We start from the raw sequence: 17,772 nt of genomic DNA, 5'->3' as shown, positions 1-17,772 counted from the left end.
CTACCCTTTGGAGCACGGCACAAAACTTTTAGCGTGCTTAACACCACAGGACGCTACAGATTTCTTGGGGTTGCGGGATTTATTTTCTACTGCTGAACAAATTCTACTGAGCTTATACGGGGCCGAAAAAAGCACATCAACTTTATACATATGGGCCACATTTTTAAGACCATGAGAAAGGCGATGCACATAGGGAAGGACTGCGAACTTTTCCCGTTTCTGTTCTTTCTGTGAAGACGGCAGCAATGTCGGCGCTTTAAGCTTTTTAATTATTTTATTGCAACCCAAAGTGATAAGCTCAATTGGATATCCTGCTTTCTTAAGTCTCTTAGCCTGATTATCAAAGCTTTCTTGCATAGCATGGTGACAAGATTTTGACAACGCAGATGACAAGGATCAAACAACAATTACACATTTCACTACCTTAGAATGATGTGACTTTCAGCAGCGGTTTGTTGGCCCGTGGCGCGTAATTCCAACACATGCGTCCCTTCCCTTCAGTCAAACATAAATCTAAAAAGTGTATCTGGTTATCGATCGCTACCTCAGTGGTGAACTGCAAACCCCGTGCATTAGCTTTGAATACTTCTAACACTGTAGACATGTGCTTAGCATAGTCCGTTTTTTCAATGAGGATCAAAAAATCATCGACGTATCTGAAAATTTGGTACGGCATCCCACACAAATCTTTCTGGATAGCAATATCCACGAATGACAGAAAAATATGACTAAGCGCAGGCGCTACTCTAGACCTAATACAAACACCCGCTTTCTGGGTATAGAGTGTGCCTTCCCATTCAACAAAGGTGGATTTAACATAAAAAGACAACAGCTCAAGGAACCCAGACAAAGAAATACCACAAACACTTATGAATTGTTCTTCATCATTGTCCGAAGTGATGCAATCAAAAACAGCAGTCATCATTTCCTTGTGCGGCAGAGAGTAGTATAAATCTACCACATCAATGCTGAAAGCCGAGCATGAACCTGGGTTTTGCGCCTGTAAAAACTTGACGACACACTCAGAGTTTGGTACCTTAAAAGGATCATTAATAGATAAAGCTGCCAAATGTTTCTGTAAATATCCAGAAACTTCGTGTTGCCAGGTGCTCTTTTCCGTCACAATGGCCCTAAATGGTAATCCCGTTTTATGTGTCTTAGCAGAGAAGAAAATTTTTAAACAGCTGCTTTTTGCCTTAAATACACTGCCTTTAAGTCGCTCCAGATTCAATTGTTGGAGCAGTTGCACCGCTCTGCTTTTTACCTTCTGTAACTTCGCCGTGACAAGCTGAAAGTTCTTCTCCATGGCTACTAATGCTTTATCCAAAACAATGATTCAGGTAGGACTACAAAACACCCTTCTTTATCCGCAGTTGCCAGTCGCAAGTTATTCGAGACAAGGAAGTTGATCAGTGATCCGGATCTCTTTCCATGAGTCTCAACCCAGGTGCGTAGAGGAATGCACAGCGGTTTTAGCCAGGACTTCTACGGCGGTCAAACATGGAAAGGGATTCGGATCACTGATCTACTTCCTTGTCTCGAATAACTTGCGACTGGCAACTGCGGATAAAGAAGGGTGTTTTGTAGTCCTACCTGAATCATTGTTTTCGGAGAAAGCATTAGTAGCCATCGAGAAGAACTTTCAGCCGGTCTCGGCGAAGTTACAGAAGGTAAAAAGCAGAGCGGTGCAACTGCTGGAACAATTGAATTTGGAGCGACTTAAAGGCAGTGTAGTTAAGACAAAAAGCAGCTGTTTAAAGATTTTCTTCTCTGCTAAGACACATAAAACGGGATTACCATTTAGGACCATTGTGACGGAAAAGAGCACCTGGCAACACGAAATTTCTGGATATTTACAGAAACATTTGGCAGCTTTATCTATTAATGATCCTTTTAATGTACCAAACTCTGAGTGTGTCGTCAAGTTTTTACAGGCGCAAAACCCAGGCTCATGCTCGGCTTTCAACATTGATGTGGGAGATTTATACTACTCTCTGCCGCACAAGGAAATGATGACTGCTGTTTTTGATTGCATCACTTCGGACAATGATGAAGAACAATTCATAAGTGTTTGTGGTATTTCTGTGTCTAGGTTCCCTGAGCTGTTGTCTTTTTATGTTAAATCTACCTTTGTTGAATGGGAAGGCACACTCTATACGCAGAAAGCGGGTTTTGGATTGGGTCTAGAGTAGCGCCTGCGCTTAGTGATATTTTTCTGTCATTCGTGGATAGAGCTATCCAGAAAGATTTGCGTGGGATGCCGTACCGAATTTTCAGATACGTCGATAATTTTTTGATCCTCATTGAAAAAACGGACTATGCTAAGCACATGTCTACAGTGTTAGAAGTATTCAAAGCTAATGCATGGGGTTTGCAGTTCACCACTGAGGTAGCGATTGATAACCAGATACAATTTTTAGATTTATGTTTGACTGAAGGGAAGGGACACATGTGTTAGAATTACGCGCCATGGGCCAACAAACCGCTGCTGAACTATAAGTCACATCATTCTAAGGTAGTGAAATGTGGAATTGTTGTTTCATCCTTGTCATCTGCGTTGTCAAAATCTTGTCACCATGCTATGCAAGAAAGCTTTGATAATCAGGCTAAGAGACTTAAGGAAGCAGGATATCCAATTGAGCTTATCACTTTTGGTTGCAATAAAACAATTAAAAAGCTTAAAGCGCCGACATTGCTGCCGTCTTCAAAGAAAAAACAGAAACGGAAAAAGTTAGCAGTCCTTCCCTATGTGCATCGCCTTTCTTATGGTCTTAAAAATGTGGCCCATAGGTATAAAGGTGATGTGGTTTTTTCGGCCCCGAATAAGCTCAGTAGAATTTGTTCAGCAGTAGAAAATAAGTCCCGCAACCCCAAGATATCTGTAGCGTCCTGTGGTGTTAAGCACGCTAAAAGTTTTGTGCCGTGCGCCAAAGGGGTAGTTTATAAAATCCCCCTATCCTGCACTGTAAAAAATTTCACACCTTTAAAGGGAACATACTGACTAACACACCCTCGCACCCGACAAAATAGGAGTTTCTGTTACTCGTGCACCCGTCCTGCACCCGTCCTGCAACCTAGCATTTTAGGGGCGGGTGCATATGGTCAAAATACCCCCCAGTGCAGGCAAGGGTGTTCCTTTAAAAAATGTAAAGCTGGCTTCACCTCAGTTATGCATGCCAGACTAATTGGGGAAGGGAACTGTAAAAAACATAAAATATAGCTGTAGCTCGTGCGTTTTATGGGACAAAATGTGTTGGCGTGGTTACTGTGACAACAACACGTGCACGTGTGAAGCAGTAACATGCGTTTTCGGCATTTTATCCACGTTTCACTGATGCATCGACGCGATTGTTAAGGCAACATTTCACATGGCGATCCCAACTTAACTAATTATGAACTCAGTACAAACGCTCTGACGGGGGCGATAGTATGCGCTTTTGAGGATTGCACTTTGAGGCATAGTTTACATCTTTCGCACCCGAGAACACACATGCAGCGGCGAGAAAAATATTGGTTCACTCGCAGCTGAAAAAAAAAATTATTGATTTTATTACGGCCACCGCGCCGCTGCGGAAAGTGCTGACGCACTGTCAAGCCGCTGCTAAGAGCGGCGGCCGTTCACTTCGCCACGGTCAGCGGGCACACTCAGTTTCAATGCTCAGTTTGCTCGAAAACGCCGTTGAGAGCGTTGCAATTTGGTAGCGCACGAGCGTAGTCACGTGGTATCTTTTCATATTTCGCGGGCTTTCTGTAGATGCCGGAAAAAAGGACCCCGTAGAAGATACGATGCTACAATAAACTGTATTCGTTGTTTATAAACCTGCTCTACAACCTAACGTAATGGTCTTGGCACTAAAGTGAATATATGAAAAATTGCATAATTCATCTTAGTTAATTAATTAAGCGCAATACAAAATATTCTGAGGAGCGCCACATGATGGCGAACAATGCATCGTTGGTTTCTGCTGGCTGCGGTGTACCGCTTTTTTTAAATCCTTGGTTCAAGTTACGTGAAACAGCCTGCATATTTTTCAAACGGAGTACTGTCAGCGCGAAATCATTCTACTTTACGCACGAAACTACGCGCAAAAAACAAGACCAAAATTAGCAATTTCTTGAAGTAACCTCTGTGTCAACTGGAAGAAAGGTAATGATGGAGACCTGAAGTTAATTAGGGTCCCAGAAGAGCTTGAGAAGCTCAAAGAGCAAAGGGAAGAAAACAAAAATTTTATTTTGCCCCGACGTACGTAGCTCTCCAAAACTGAGCGAGTAGCAGAAGGTACCTGTGCAAACCCATTACAAAAAAGTTAAATGCTGCGGTATACAGCGTTTAATGTCTGAAAGCTAAACCTGAGCTATCGGAGACACCGTAGTGGAGGACTCCATACCATTTTCGGCAATCGTGGGTCCTTTAACGTGCACTGACATTCGCACAACACACGGACAATTTAGGCATTTAGTGCTTCCAGTTTCCGTTCTGGACAAACTAGCGAACATCGTCTACGCACAGCAGCGCACAGGACAGAGAACATGAGCTAGAACTTTTAGAACCTTAAGCGAACATTTCGATCCTCCCGCTGATCTCGTAACAGGCGCGCCGCGAGTGGAAGCACGCTGTGCGGGCCCATGAGAGCGCCAAGGGAGCTGAAGGTCTACTGGACCGCAGAAAAATCTGTCGCGATCAGACCTTGCAGTCGGCATTCGGCCTTATGCGTTGCTCTCAATCACCGCTGCGTTTTGTTGATTAATTTAAGTTTATGAAGAGCAATGCCACAGGCCTTGGAGCATTATGCCTATCCATCATAACATAGCGCCCTCCCGCTCATCTTCTACCTCTCTGAGCCTCCTCACCACGAATGCCCGGGCACCGTCCCTGTGCGGCCCTTCGAAGGTGTCGCTTGACGGTGGGGGTGCCGTCCCAAAATATGCTACGCCGTGACTGCCATACATTTCATGCTCCCTCCACTTTCGACGACGATATAGGCTACACTTTTTTATATATATTTCGCCACCATCGAAATGCAGCCGCTGGAGTGAACGTAAAAAGAAAGAAACGGCAAGGGGGCCAATTCATGGTAACTTTTGAATACGAAGAAATATATCTAATTTAATCACTTCGCATTTTCCGTAACTGGTAACGGTTCGCAATCGTTGCGTATGCTGTTGCGATGCTGCAAATACATTCTAGCTTCCGTACGCACTGTAAAAAACCCAATAAACTGAATTCAAAACTGAAGTGAAACGGAAAGTGAAACTACATTTCCGCCGCTAGGCGGCCATCGGTACCGTCGGGCCTCTGTTGATTTTTTCCTGCCTGTAGTGTACGGTGTGGCGTCGGTCGTGGTGTGCGGATTTCAGCAGTTGACGTGAACTGCGTTTTCGACCGCGTTTTTCGAGGTACCGCGTTGAACTGAAGTGTTTTTTGTGCATATATAACTGGAGTAGTGTGTAGGTTCGTTCACTGCTGTCCAAGTACTCGTATCTCACGTATCGGAACCGAAGCAGCCTTTGGAAGCTCTGCCGAATGCGTTTCTTTGTTGTAGATTGGCAGAAAGGCCGGCGCTCGCTCACGGTTTAAAGGTTTGATATCAGAAATCACGGGCGAAGTTATAATGTGCGCTGTTTATGCACCAGAATGCGTTTTGTAATGTAGAAACGTCCTGAACTAGCGTTGCCGTGACTTGGAGACGTACAGCCTCCCTGATTTTTAATAATATAGCGCGAGCGTCGACCGAACTGCTGGTCAGCGCCTTATAACGGCGATAAGCGTGCAACAAGGCGAGAGTTCGCGCACGCGCACGAAGGCAGAGTGTCGTCTGCTACGCTGTTCCGAGCACGAGGGCACACGCCCTGCCACAATATCAGTTCGCAAGATCCCAGTGAAGCCGTAGAGCGCATGCGCATGATTAATATGTGAGACTGCATGAGACATGATTTCTTTCCCTCTTTTTTTTTTGCCTACTACGGGAGGCCAGCCTGGCGATGCAAAGTTACGATAAGAAAAAATAAAAGGAAAGAAAGTATCACATATTAATCATGCGCATGCGCTCTACGACGTGGCGGGATTTAGCGAACTGATATTGTGGCAGGGCGTGTGTCCTCGTGCTCGGAACAGCGTAGCAGACGACGCTCTGCCTTCGTGCGCGTGCGCGAACTCTCGCCTTGTTGCACGCTTATCGCCGTTATAAGGCGCTGACCAGCAGTTTGGTCGACGCTCGCGCTATATTATTAAAAATCAGGGAGGCTGTACTTCATCAGCTCGGCACGACTACACACCTGCCTCGAATGGTAAGCAATACTATGTCTTCATGCATGCTGGTTTGCATTATTCAAAGCATATTTTATGGAAGCGCGGCCTCAAGACTTGCCGCTTCTAGTACCAAATTGCCAAGATCTGCAGGCAGGCAGCTCTTTCGATGTATCCAGGAAGGGAAGCAGCACTGAACAGAGTTCGCCGAGAATGATTCTACTCAGAGCTGTTTTTGTTTTGACGAAACGAATGTTGCAGAGTACTGCCTCATGCTACTTAAGAGCTCTAGTATGTGTGTTCTGTCAAATTTAAAGCCGTTTAACGCTATTTCGTCAAATTCCTTGTCCTACGGTTTATCTGCACGTGGTAATTTTTCCGCCCGTGCGTAAGGTCTATTCCGTATCTGTGCGTAAAATGCGTTGCGTCAGCGTGACGTCTGAGATAAGCTTTCAATTTTGTGTGCTGCAGGCGCTGACCACTGATCGTTTGTGCATCAGGCCATGTTTTTGCATAAATTTGTTGACGCTGCTATCTATTTTGGTTTTTAATTGTTTTTAGAACGGCATCCAGATTAAAGAATCCAGTGCTGTGCCAGCTAGGTATATTTAGCTTGCTTTTTCAAGTTTTTAAAAGCTTCATTGTTTGGCCGTAGTGACCTAATTTCTGAATTTTGGCGGCCTCTAATCGTGATGGTATTTAAATGGATGTCTGCAGGGGAAACATCTACATCCACATGGGAGTCCACATCCACAGCTTGCACCTTGTTGCCGCTGGGAAATATTCACGAGCAGTATGGAAGCAAAGGTGTGTTTTAGTTCTTGCTGCAAGCTTCTTTTTATGTTGTATGCTAGGTTCTTTTTTGAGCCATTTTCCCTTCTTTCCTTCATCAGGCTCCTTCATGAAACAGGGTACATAGCCTAACCGTGCCCTCATTTATTTGTACATCCTTGCTAGTTCGTTGTCAGCATGGGGTTATTGCAAACCAGTTTCAGTGCCGTTAAACATAGTTTTCTCGTCATCATCATCATCCTGATTACACCCACTGCAGGGCAAAGGCAGTCCTTTGCCAGCTGCGGCTACCATATCCCTGCGAACTTGGTACTAGAATTTGGTGATAAAAAGTGCGCTACCACATAATGTCTTAATCTCCTCCTCTCAAAAAGTATGTGTTCACAAGCAGGAGAAGTACACAGTCCTGTGTACTTCTGTTTGTGAACGCGTCCTTTCCACGAGTGTCTCACAATTTGAAAAGAATAGGAGCTAGGCCTGGTGTGCGAGTAGTATTCTCTGCTCCAAGCAAATTGCAATGTCTCCGCAAGAGTGTCAACCGTGAAGGGTTGCCACCTGCAGAATGCGAAAAGAACCGAGAATTCTCTTATGTACAAGTGCCCCAAAAATGTGGCGCACAGAAGTGAGCTATCCCGCGGAACGTGCTCTATCAGTCAAACAGGACATGCCTAAACGACTGTCTGAGCGAACACAAGAGCCCCTTAAAACCACCTCCTGAAAGCAATATGGTCAAATATTGGCTGTCGTGGGAAAACTGCACCTCTGCTTTCAGCCGTACAACCATACTGTACACGCATAAGGACCAGCACACGCGGGAGATTGTTGTTGATGCGTTTTATCCGTCAGGAGCAAGACAAATGCGTCTGCAAACATTCTGTTGTGCTCAGATGCAAAGAACTATACTTCGTCTCACAAGATGTTTGCAGCATTACGGAAGGTAGAGCTCTCTCGTCCAATCAGGACTGCAGAAACGCAGAAAATAGTCCCTCGAATATTTGAGGAGCGTATGACTATTAATAAAAACAATAAGCATTGCAACTAAAAACATGGTTTGGACAGGCATATTTAAATGGTAGGGAGTGTTTCAATCACTGGTGATATTACCAGACAAAGCCCGTACGGACACAGCTCTGCGGAGGCCTGCTGCGAGGTAGTGATGCGTTGCCACTTTCCAACATGGCGTCGGTCGAGTCTGTTGTGTCTCCTGTGTGCTCTACATCGACAGTGCGCTATTTCCCCAAGCAGGCGAAGCAGGTGGCTTCGCGACAACAGAGGAACTGATCAGAACAGGTTGCGACAAAAAAAAAATTGGGGCTAGTCCCTTTGGAACGGGCGTCCGCCTGTCCAAAAACAAACCAAAATAGAATAAAAAGACATCAAGTGCCACCTGCTAGAGGTAGAAAGAAGCCACCTGGACATCAGGTGGATTGAGCCACAGGCGCGTAGGAACACACTAATTTAGTGCGCGCCATCCTGATTGGACGAAAGAGCTCTACCTTTCGTAGTGCTGCAAACATCTTGTGAGACGGAGTATAGGCTACCTCAGCAGCTTAGACGGCAGGGTAACAGTTTCTTCTACATTTTTAAACATTTTTTTTTGTTTTTATTCGCCAGCATTTTTGCCTTTCGCAGTCAATCTTTAATGCAGTGCCACATGTTTTGCAAGCTGGCAAACTGTCGCGAAAAAAAATGTTGTTTATGCTCTTTTTTCACCTGTTAATTGTGTGGCAGCAATTAAGATCGTCAGTCTTGAGTCAGCGCCTAGTCTGTCTTGTTCTTTCATATCATTATAGTCATGCTGTGCCCTTCATGCTGACAAACATGTACCGACTGGCTCAAGAAAGTAACCTTTTACATTGTGGAGCCATTTTACCCATTGAATTCGCATGGTTTGAATGAATGACCATTCAGGTTGCTATTGCATATTTTTGGAACCGAACAAGCTTAAATTTTGCAAGCTTACCAAACTCTTAGGATGCTTATGTTTGTTATTACCTGCATTAAGTCTCCTTTCCTGCTCACGTCTACTGAGGGCAAAATGCTAGACTCATTATATTGCGGGGACTATATTTGGTAGACTGGCAGGAACAATACCACCATCCAAGTGCGTAGGGGAGTGGGAGTTCTCAGTGTCACGGTTATACATCTGCACAATGTAAAGATTCAGATTGGTGTCCTCTTTGTAACTTGTAATTGTAATTTTTCTAGTGATATAGAAGCCTCTTACAGCCCAGCCAATTTATTGACCTATATGGAAGCTGCTATATGCCTGGTGATAAGTAGGCTGTGTATTGTGTTGCTGTGCAATACTGAATAAGGTGATTCCACGCCACGTTATCCAGACTTTTGTACTCGACTGCACTTGATTTCCTACAGAAACAAAAAAATCATGGCTTATTTTATTACCATGACAAAGATTTTTAAAGCATGTTCTTGGCAGAAAAAGAGAAGTTTCGTGTCGTGGCCACAGTCTTATGTTTACAAGCAATAGCAAAGCTAAGTCTTACAAAAAACTTGTTAAAAATAAACGCTTTATGCATGACTGAAACTTTTTCATATAAATAAAGGACGTGCTTTTATATCCAATAAATTGGACTCATGTATAAAACATGAAAGAAGGTACAAAAATATTGGAAATTGATATTTTTTATTCAATTTATGTTCTCCTAACAGTCATTTCAACTATTTTTCTGGGTTATCCAAAAGGCAAAGAATGTGATAAAAGTGTTTCAGAGATGAAAAAACTGCAAGGCATGTCAGTCAGCTGAAAAAAAATATTTTTGAGGCATATTCAGCCGCCAGTGGCTCAGTGAGGTTGGCCTCATTTATTTTCTAATGGCTGTGACATTTCTAAAATTTTAATTGGAGCAATTTTCGTTTTAGGCGTGAAAATAATTTCGCAATTTGAGTCTCTACCTTCAACCCCAGCATTGCTGGCTGCTTGCTCGACACTGCGGTGCACGCTAGAGCCGGCATCAAGGAGACACAAAGCTTCGCTGCACGGTGCTCCATGTGGATGCTCCTCAAATTTTGGTTTTGACGTGTCTGCTGGCATGTTCGCTCACATTTTGTCAGTTTGAACTCGAGCATGACTTAAGTCCAGCGTGCACCATTGAGAGAGATAAAAAAGGCTTGATGTGGTGAAAAATGCTTATTTTAATGGTAGCACTCTTGTAAACCGCCTAGTGAGTTCACCTTTGTTTTCTTGAATCATTTGTTGGAGCACCCAGATAGCTACGACACTCTTGATGGTTTTCTCCGCCCATGTAAACAGCTTACAGAGGATCAGTATTTAACCTTTCTATGGCCTCTGAATGCTTTCTGTTGCTGCAGGGGGCCTCACACTTCCACCAATGCCGTCACAAGCGCTCTTCCCATGTGATCAGGTGAAAAAGTCCATTCCACTGAAAAGTTTAAGTAATTTTCATGGTAGTAGAGGTTTTAACTCTGATTGGTCATACCACAAACAGTGCTTCCCTGTGTCGAGGAACGAGAGCCGTTCTGCCATGTGGCCCCTTCATTTTTACTTTTTGTAAATCTATCCTTCAGCAGATTTCTTTATTGCCGAAGCTGCTGGCATCGAAGACCAGCACACCATTGTATTCGTGCAGCGGAGTGCTGGTTTTGTGTAATTTACAGCTGGTGGAAAAGTGTGCTGGAGTGAAAAGGAAGCACTGAGCAGTGTCGATGTTGAACGCAGGGACTCAACTTGTAAGATTGTTTTCTCGCTTAAAACAAAAAAGAGAGCCCCAAATAAACTAAAAATAAATGCCATTAAATGGTACTGTTTAAATTTCTATCTTTCATAATTTAATTAAGATCACCTCATTATGTAGTAGACTACTGAATATGTCACAAAAAGCAAATTCTCTCGACTTTAGAATCCTTTCGCTGTCTTGCCTTACATGTTTTGCTCTCTGAAACATTTTTATCACCTTTGCCTTCTCGACAGCTTAGAAAATAGAATAACTACTGTGAGAACATGAAATTTGATAAAAGATTTCAAATTTTTATATTTTGTACTTATTACATGTTTTATTTAAAACAAAATAAGTTCAATTTACTGCATTGGATATGGAATACCTTTAATTTATATAACAGAAACTTCATAGTCCTGCGTAAGAATATTTCTTTTTACAAATTTTTTTGCAAGGTTAGGTTTGGCTATCACTTTCAAACATGAAATGGCGGCCACGACGGGAAAAAATTACTCCGCCTAAAACAAGCTGGGATAATGTTTGCCTAGGTAATGCAATAAGCCATGAATTTTTTTAAAGAAATAGAAGATTCAGTGCTAAGGATGGAACAGTTGGCATGGAATGACCCAATGGCATATAAATGCCAAGTGTGCGCTGATTTGAAGAAGCCTTTATAATATTTTTGTAGCTCAATTAATATTGCAGTGTAGGTTGAATGCAATTTTTTCTGCTTGCATAATTGGAATGGTTCCATATCATGCCGTTTATTTCGCATCTTGTATGCAAACTTGTATTGCATTGCCAATATTTTTTGCTGCTAGCATTCACCCCATATGAATACTGCTGCTCCTGAGCAGCATACTCAACTGATCCACTGGAATGGTATCACTGTGTGTACCTTTGGTAAATTTCTGGGAAAAATGTATTCATTCACCTGGCTGCTTCGTAGTTTCATGTTTCATATGTAATGACAGATGAAATGCGGATCTGTCCTAAGGATGAATGTGGCCATTTGTTAACACCATTTTACAGAAGTGATATTTGCAAGATGATCAATTCTATTTATCTACTTTGTACTTTTGTTCACTACATGGTGCATGTATGCCTCTAAGAAAGGTAACGCGAACCAGAAAGGAAACAGCTTGGAATCCCTTGTGGTCTTTTTCCAGATGTAGACTTCATCTCTTAATGTGTGATAGTATATTAGTCTAGGCAAAGCAGCGTGCAGGGTAACAGGGCACTGACAGGAACACACAGGTACTGCGCTGACTAACAATTGAGGAATTTATCGCTTTGCTCGCTATAAATACAGGAAATATGATACAAAATACAAAAGAAGGAAAGTCATGGAATCATCATTTGGTCAAATCTGTTGGGCTTATTTATGGAGATAGTCAATTTCTTTTTTCGTTGGCGTTAGTGATGATGTGCTTCCATAGGTTGAACAATTCTTATGTGTCATGCACCTCTCTTATATCTCGGCATGAGCTGCTAATTATATTTCCTAAGAATTTTACATCATCGAAAGTGGGGGGTGCACTCACAGTTCGACACGTCTTGCTAGTTTGCTACTGTATCCTGTCTCAGTATTGCCGACTTGTTCTATTAGACAAATGTTGACACGCTGACCTTATTTCCCAACATACGACGCTCCGCATGAGAGAGGGATCTCGTAAGCGAAGCCACAGTCGCATGTTGTGAATTTGTTTCGGTGCTTCATCTTGTGCTTGCGCGTTGCATACTACGTTCAGCTACTTTCTGCAAAAAAAGCAAATGAATCCATCGCAAAGAACTTCCGCAAGCTGCAAAAGAAGGTTAAGCGCCAGACAGTGAAGAACGAAACCTAAAAACTTGTGTCAAGCCAACAACTTGTCCAAATTAGTGCTGGCTATGACGAAAAGTGATGGCCTATGCCTGAATGCCTTCGCTATTGCAAAAGCACGCAACAATAACTGGCCTTTCAGAGTAATTGTCGCTGAACAAGGATCAAGACAGCAACCCTTAGGGCAGTCAGTATCTGCAAGAATTGCTCTCCTTGTTCACCGTGGGAGACCTCTTCCTGGTGAAGAAGCCAGAAGTGTCCGCATTCCTCTCGAACAGCTGTACAGAAGAGTTGTCATCTCATTCTGATCAAGGACTTAGACTGCACGCTGCTAAATGCTGCCTTGTTTGAGACGATAAGAGAAGGCATTAATTCAGTGGGAGCAGTACAATTCCAAAACCTGTGCAGAATTAATGCGGATAGATTCCTCGAGTTGCTAACCATCTACTTCCGTTCTACCTATGTAAAGTTTAATGATGTGTGCATACAGTGGCAGGGAGTATGCACCAGTTCCAGCATTGCACTAATTCTCATTGTGCAGCTAGCCTGTCAAGATAGCCAACTATTAAAAAGCTGTGCATGGCGCCAGCTTGATAATGACCTTCCGATTTGTGGACGACTTCTTAGTAACCCACAAGCTTCATTACCAAGGGTAACACAAAGTCATTGTTGACATCTTCAAGACCTTCTCCAAAGTTCTTGCTAACTTTGAGCTGACCAAAGAAATGCCACTGGAGGTACAGCTTCCCGATCTATGGCTGTACTTTGTAGAGACCCATATGTGCTTGCGTTACTTCCCAAGGTCGAAAAAAAGGCTGTTGCTACTGGCGCACTGAAAAATATCCTAAATAGCTCGTGTATTGACCGTCAGCAAGAACTCCTTGAGGCCCACCTGACATGGCTACCTGAAGCTGATTTCCCAGATGACCTCGTCTGCAGCCTTGGCTTCAGGATAAAGAAATTTGCCTGCCTACCTGTAAAAGGCTTCAGAAAGAACGGAACGTAGCTGTCATAGCATATTACTATGGGGTTTAGCTCAGCAGCAGGCGCGACGGGTTGCACTCAGAAGGCACCCCAAACCAAGTCACTCCGAGCGCTAGCTGCAGCGTGCCTGTTGTCGTCAACTGCCCAGTGTCAAAACAACGTCCTCTTCGCCTTGCAACTTGCACTGTAGCACTACCTCCTCCGCCTCGCGGAAGGAAGCACAGCCCCTGGGCGCCCTAAGGTGGTGTGAATGGTAGGGCTTAAGACAGGTGACGTGCACGAGCTTTGTGGAGTGGGCCGGGGGAACAGTGCGGGAGTGCAGGGACGTGATTTCATAGGTCACATTGCTCAGTTGCCTGAAGAGAAGACGCGGTAAGGACCCACGTAACGAGGCAGCAGCTTCTCACCCAGGCCCACATGGTGCGCAGGGAGCCAGGGGAGTACGTGGAAGCCGGGAGGGTAGTGGGCAACACGGTGATTAAGGTCATAGGTGCATGGTATCAGCCACGCACTAAAGAAAGTGGTCAGGCAGGCTGGTGTGAACTTAGTATGCAACACGCCCAGCTAGGGTGCTTCAAAGACAGCCTGGTATAAAAGAAGGCTGTCAAATCCGCAGCATGCGACAGTGACTTAGGCACCTTGTTTACTAAGTTCACACCAGCTCGCCTTACCACTTTATCTTGCGCGTGGCTGATACCATGCACATATGCCGTCACAGCTAACTTCCGTTCTTTCTGAAGCCTCGTTGGGGTGGATCAGCAAATTTTTTTCATTATCTTCAAGCCAAGGCTGCAGACGAGGTCATCCGGGAAACCAGCTTCAGGTAACTATGTCAGTTGGGCCTCAACGCTTTCCTACTGACAGCCAATACACAATCCGTTTGAGAAATTTTTTAGTGTGCCAGTAGCAACAGTCTTTTTTTCGACTGTGGGACATAACACCAGTACATATGGGCCTCTGATGTGCAGCCATAAATCGAGAAGCTGTACCTCCAGCAAGGACTTCGGAGGAGATCTTGAATATGTGAACAATGCCGTTGTGTTGCCCTTGTTTATGAAGCTTGTGGATTACTAGGAAGTCGTCCAAAAATCGGGAGGTCATTATCAAATTGGTGATAAGCAAAGCTTTTTAATAGTTCGCTATCTTGACAGGCTAGCAGGACAATGAGAATTAGTGCAACGCAGGAACTGGTGCATAATCCTTGCCACTGTATGTGCAGATAATTAAACTAAAATAACAGATGGTTAGCAACTCGAGGAATCTATCAGCATTAATTCTGCATTGGTTCTGGAATAATGCTGCTCCCATTGAATCAATGCCTTCTCTTACCGTCTAAAACAAGGTGGAATGTGGCAGCGTGTAATGTTAGTCCTTGATGACAATTAGAAGACACTCCTTCTGGACGGCTGTTCAAGAGGAATGCGGACACTTCTGGCTTCTTTACCAGGAAAAGGTCTTCCATGGTGAGCTAGGAGAGCAATTCTTGCAGATACTGCCCTAAGGGTTGCTGCCACGATCCTTGTTCAGAGACAATTACTCTGAAAGGCCAGTTATCGTTCCGTGTTTTTGCATAAAGAAGGCACTCAGGCATAGGCCCTCACTCTTCTTCACAACCAGCCCTGCTTTGGTCAAGTTGTTGACTTGACCTTCTGTTGCAGCTTGTGGAAGTTCTTTGCAGTGGCTTCATTTGCTTTTTCACAGAAAGTAGCTGAATGTAGTATGCAATGCTCCTAGCAAAGGTGCTTCAAAAACAGCCCAGCATAAGACGAAGCACAGATACAAATTCACGACATGCGACAGTGGCTTAGTTTACAAGATCTATCCGCCACGCGGAGCGTCCTGTGTTGGGAAATAAGGTCAGCGTGTTAACATTTATGTAATGCAACATGTCGGCAATACTGAGAAAGGATATCGTAGCAAGCTACCAAGACACATATCGGACTGTGAGTGTGTATCACACTTTCGACAATGTAAAATTCTGAGGAAATGTAAGAGATGTGTATGGTACATAAGAATTGTTCAACCTGTTTAAGCACATCATCTCTAACTCTAAGGAAAAAGAAATTGACTACCTGGATAAATAATCACGACAGATTTGACAAAATGACGATTCCATGACTTCCCTTCTTTGTATTTTGGATGATGCTTCCTGTATTCATTGCAAACTAAACAATAAATTCCGCAGTTGTTATCGCTGCACCTGTCTTGTCTGTGTGCTGTTATCCTGCGTGGTTTTGCAAAGATTCATGCACCAACTGGCCGAGCTCCTTTTCTTGTAGTAGTTTTGTGGCCTTGTGCAAATTTTTCTTGACGGATTTTTGAGGTTACTGGCTGCAGACATGGGAGATATGTTAACTTAGCACTGTTGCCTGCCTTTCAAGATGTCACTTGCTTGGTATAATAATGAATGCATGCTTTGCGTTAGTTGCAGCCGACCACTCTCATGGAAGGGGTCGTATTGCTGACTTTGATCAGATACTGTGCATTCTGTTACAGTGAATGTTGCACATTACTTGTCGTTCGGTTTATGTAAAGCATTTTGAAAAGCTCTATTTTCGCCTTTGTTGCCATGGTGTTTTGTGCCTTTTATAGTCAGTTTACCAACCAGGCAGGCCAGTGGTTTGCACTAGCTTGTAGCAGTTCGTGCAGAATTAATTGCATGACGTGACCACCTTCGTTCCATTTCATAACATCTAGCTTTTTAGCTAAAACATTGTTTGTATAATGCCGTTTAGAGCTATTTTTTCTAAACCACAGTGGCCTCTTTGGAATGTTTCAAAAAATAACAGCTGGTGCTTGCTCGCCACATGGGCAGATTTTCTTCTTTCTGTTAGCGTTAGCATGCATAATAAAACACATTGTTAATGAGCAATATGTTGGAATTTATCAGCAACATTAAACAGTGTAAACTGGTATGAAATATTTTACTGTTTTTGTCTAAAATGCAGACTCGCACCATGTATGCTGTTCACCGAAGACAATCCTGAGGTGGCTGAGAACCTGTTCGTCGAGGGAGGATGGCTACTCAGCAGGCTTACCACTGCGGCTCACTCCACAACTGCGCCATAATGTCAGGAATATGGGTGTTCCGCATAAGTTGCCTTAAGTTTGCTTTTTGCTTATTCCTGGGAGTTAGCGTCACAGTTCAAGCCTTCTTCAGGCTGGTATATAAGGCTGCACAAGCATGAATTTTTCATTCTGTTTGCTCTGAAAAATTTGGGAGGTAGAGTAAGTGCTATGGAACCTTATTCTTGCAGCACCATAAGCCCAATAAAAGCAGGTATGGTGCTGTTGTACCTTAAAATTTTTAGTTCTTTGGATGGCAGTAAGGAATTCATTGGAGAAGCTTCTTGTGCCTTGTTTTATGGATGTGTTTTGTTCTAATAAAAATTTTCCACATTTCTGCAGTTTTGTGATTTGTTTGTCAATAAACGTTTTTCTTAGGTGCACACCGCCTGTTTACTGCTATGAAGAGCTCCAGTAATACAGGTATATTGCATTACTTAGGCATTATAATGGTAAATTTAAAGAACGCTTAAGAAAAGTAATAAAAGTGGGGACAAATTATGAACCCATTGCATGCTTTTTTCCTGAAGGGTGTAGGGGTGTAAGAAGCGTAAAACGCCTGTGGCTCGGTGGTAAAGTGTGTGATACACCTCAGCACCTTTGGGTCAAATTTTATCATTTTCGGGCTGGTTCTTTCCTGAAACACCCCACCTTAAAGATGTATTCAAGTCACAAAACTCCTTTCTGGGCCGGGTGCATGGGTGCGAGTTATAGACACCTGGAAACTCCTTTAAAGGTGTTTTATTTTTTACAGTGTGTGGTCAGATATACATTGGGCAAACGGGACGTTGTATCAACACACGACTCGGAGAACATCTCAATTCATTAGAATCTAATCGCTCCACTAATCTAGTTGATCATTGCCGAGAGTGTCAATCATGTTTTCCGTCCTTACATTTTACTGACATTTTGTACAAACACCCCGACCAGTTGACCAGGGAAAGTATCTAGGCGTACAACATGGCAAAGAAAGCAAGATTGTGTGTCAGCAAACCATCCCTGCTCCTGCGTGACTGTGAGGTTGCATATCTGCACATCACATAGTAACACATGCGTTCTGATTTTGGTGTTTTTTTTTATTTCTGTTTCCTTTTATAAGCGTGTTTCCTGTGATTAAACCTTAGTTGAGAGTCAGCGCTTGTTCCTGTGCATTCTTCGTCTCG

At 43.5% G+C, this 17,772-nt stretch overlaps 1 long non-coding RNA gene across 1 annotated transcript; it reads left to right on the top strand.

The window, feature by feature from the left end:
- The first annotated feature begins 1,431 nt into the window (after positions 1–1,431).
- LOC149326834 (uncharacterized) lies at positions 1,432–16,950 on the top strand. Its single transcript, XR_016286539.1, has 5 exons — positions 1,432–1,447; positions 6,190–6,288; positions 6,965–7,054; positions 10,373–10,425; positions 16,492–16,950. It is a non-coding gene; the product is annotated as an uncharacterized LOC149326834 (long non-coding RNA).
- The last annotated feature ends 822 nt before the right edge of the window (positions 16,951–17,772 follow it).

The sequence above is a fragment of the Amblyomma mixtum genome, chromosome 10, assembly GCF_055824585.1.
Source record: "Amblyomma mixtum isolate Tamu chromosome 10, ASM5582458v1, whole genome shotgun sequence".
Taxonomy (NCBI): Eukaryota; Metazoa; Arthropoda; class Arachnida; order Ixodida; family Ixodidae; genus Amblyomma; species Amblyomma mixtum.
This window is presented reverse-complemented; position numbering and strand designations above follow the sequence as displayed.